Source organism: Bison bison, unplaced genomic scaffold (genome assembly GCF_000754665.1).
Source record: "Bison bison bison isolate TAMUID 2011002044 unplaced genomic scaffold, Bison_UMD1.0 scf7180017864361, whole genome shotgun sequence".
In the NCBI taxonomy this organism is placed as follows: Eukaryota; Metazoa; Chordata; class Mammalia; order Artiodactyla; family Bovidae; genus Bison; species Bison bison.
In genome coordinates this window covers 1,570,167-1,573,899 of record NW_011494933.1, presented here as the reverse complement: position 1 = coordinate 1,573,899, position 3,733 = coordinate 1,570,167, and positions in this window count along the sequence as shown.

The following is a 3,733-nucleotide window of genomic DNA, read 5'->3' as shown; positions in this document are numbered from 1 at the left end:
ATTTTTAATTTATGCTTTTTGGTATTTGATATCAATTTTGTACCTGTATTTTCTTTATAATTTTTGCGACTTTGCTTTTGTTTTTGTTTTTGTTTTTTTCTCTCTTTCTTTTTCTTCTTCTTTTTTTTTAACATTGTATTTTTGAAATTCCAAACTCTATTCTAGATTTTTAACTTTTGCTTTTTGGTATTAGTTATCAATTTCGTACCTATATTTTCTTTATAATTTTCACGACCTTGTTTGTTTTTGTTTGTTCGTTTTTTCTCTCTTTCTTTTCCTTCTTCTTTTCTTTAACATTGTATTTTTGAAATTCCAAACTCTACTCTAGATTTTTAATTTTTGCTTTTATGTATTTGTTACCAATTTTGTACCTTTAAGAACCCAATCTTCAGTACTCATTTTTCACTAGGGAGCGAGATTACTGGCTTGACTGCTGTCTCTCCCTTTGGACTCTCCTTTTTCTCCACCAGGTCGCCTGTGTCTCCTCCCTAACCCCTCTCTACTCTACCCAACTCTGTGAATTTCTGTGTGTTCCAGATGGTGGAGAACACTTAGGGAACTGATTACTGGCTGGATCTGTCTCCCTCCTTTTCACTCCCCCCTTTTATCCTCCTGGCCACCTCTGTCTCCTTCCTCCTTCTTCTCTTCTCTGTATAACTCCGTGAACATCCCTGAGCGGTCCAGTTGTGGAGTGCACCTAAGGAAATGATTACTGGCTAGCCCACTCTCTCCTCTATTGATTCCACCTCACCTCATTCGGGTCACCTCTAACTCCCTCCTCCCTCTTCTCTTCTCCATGTAATGCTGTGAACCTCTCTGGGTGACCCTCACAGTAGAGAAACTTTTCATCTTTAACGTAGATGTTTTATCAACGGTGCAGTATAGAAGGAGAAGTTTTGAAACTACTGTAAAAATAAGACCAATAACTGGAAGCAGGAGGCTTAAGTCCAAACCCTGACTCCAGGGAACTCCTGACTCCAAGGAAAATTAATTGACAGGAGCTCATCAAACACCTGCATACCTACACTGAAACCAAGCACCACACAAGGGCCAACAAGTTCCAGGGCAAGACATACCAAGCAAATTCTCCAGCAACAAAGGAACACAGCCTTGAGCTCCAAGATACAGGCTGCCCAAAGTCACCCCAAAACCATAGACATCTCATACCTCATTACTGGACACTTCATTGCACTCCAGAGGGAAGAAATACAGCTCCACCCACCAGAACACCGACACAAGCTTCCCTAACCAGGAAACCTTGACAAGCCACCTGTACAAACCCACACACAGTGAGGAAACGCCACAATAAAGAGAACTCTACAAACTGCCAGAATACAAAAAGGACACCCCAAACTCAGCAATTTAAACAAGATGAAGAGACAGAGGAATACCCAGCAGATAAAGGAACAGGATAAATGCCCACCAAACCAAACAAAAGAGGAAGAGATAGGGAATCTACCTGATAAAGAATTCCAAATAATGATAGTGAAACTGATCCAAAATCTTGAAATCAAAATGGAATCACAGATAAATAGCCTGGAGACAAGGAATGAGAAGATGCAAGAAAGGTTTAACAAAGACCTAGAAGAAATAAAAAAGAGTCAATATATAATGAATAATGCAATAAATGAAATTAAAAACACTCTGAAGGCAACAAATAGTAGAATAACAGAGGCAGAAGATAGGATTAGTGAATTAGAAGATAGAATGGTAGAAATAAATGAATCAGAGGGGATAAAAGAAAAACGAATTAAAAGAAATGAGGACAATCTCAGAGACCTCCAGGACAATATTAAATGCTACAACATTTGAATCATAGGGGTCCCAGAAGAAGAAGACAAAAAGAAAGACCATGAAAAAATACTTGAGGAGATAATAGTTGAAAACTTCCCTAAAATGGGGAAGGAAATAATCACCCAAGTCCAAGAAACCCAGAGGGACCCAAACAGGATACACCCAAGGAGAAACACCCCAAGACACATATTAATCAAATTAACAAAGATCAAACACAAAGAACAAATATTAAAAGCAGCAAGGGAAAAACAACAAATAACACACAAGGGAATTCCCATAAGGATAACAGCTGATCTTTCAATAGAAACTCTTCAAGCCAGGAGGGAAAGGAAAGACATACTTAAAATGGTGAAAGAAAATAATCTACAGCCCAGATTATTGTACCAAGCAAGGATCTCATTCAAGTATGAAGGAGAAATCAAAAGCTTTTCAGATAAGCAACAGCTGAGAGAATTCAGCACCACCAAACCAGCTCTCCAACAAATACTAAAGGATATTCTCTAGACAGGAAACACAAAAACGGTGTATAAATTCGAGCCCAAAACAATAAAGTAAATGGCAATGGGATCATACTTATCAATAATTACCTTAAATGTAAATGGGTTGAATGCCCCAACCAAAAGACAAAGACTGGCTGAATGGATACAAAAACAAGACCCCTACATATGTTGTCTACAAGAGACCCACCTCAAAACAGGGGACACATACAGACTGAAAGTGAAGGGCTGGAAAAAGATTTTCCATGCAAATAGGGACCAAAAGAAAGCAGGAATAGCAATACTCATATCAGATAAAATAGACTTTAAAACAAAGGCTGTGAAAAGAGACAAAGATGGTCACTACATAATGATTAAAGGATCAATCCAAGAAGAAGATATAACAATTTTAAATATATATGCACCCAACATAGGAGCACTGCAATATGTAAGACAAATGCTAACAAGTATGAAAGGAGAAATTAACAATAACACAATAATAGTTGGAGACTTTAATACCCCACTCACACCTATGGATAGATCAACTAAACAGAAAATTAACAAGGAAACACAAACTTTAAATGATACAATAGACCAGTTAGACCTAATTGATATCTATAGGACATTTCATCCAAAGCAATGAATTTCACCTTTTTCTCAAGCACACATGGAACCTTCTCCAGGATAGATCACATCCTGGGCCATAAATCTAGCCTTAGTAAATTCAAAAAAGTAGAAACCATTCCAAGCATCTTTTCTGACCACAATGCAGTAAGATTAGGTCTCAATTACAGGAGAAAAACTATTAAAAATTCCAACATATGGAGGCTGAACAACACGCTGCTGAATAACCAACAAATTACAGAAGAAATCAAAAAAGAAATAAAAATTTGCATAGAAATGAATGAAAATGAAAACACAACAACCCAAAACCTGTGGGACACTGTAAAAGCAGTCCTAAGGGGAAAGTTCATAGGAATATAGGCATACGTCAAGAAACAAGAAAAAAGTCAAATAAATAACCTAACTCTACACCTAAAGCAACTAGAAAAGGAAAAAATTAAGAACCCCAGGGTTAGTAGAAGGAAAGAAATCTTAAAAATTAGGGCAGAAATAAATGCAAAAGAAACAAAAGAGACCATAGCAGAAATCAACAAAGCCAAAAGCTGGTTCTTTGAGAGGATAAATAAAACTGACAAACCTTTAGCCAGACTTATCAAGAAACAAAGGGAGAAAAATCAAATCAATAAAATTAGAAATGAAAATGGAGAGATCACAACAGACAACACAGAAATACAAAAGATCATAAGAGACAACTATCAACAATTATATGCCAATAAAATGGACAACGTGGAAGAAATGGACAAATTCTTAGAAAAGTACAACTTTCCAAAACTCGACCAGGAAGAAATAGAAAATCTTAACAGACCCATCACAAGCACGGAAATTGAAACTGTAATCAA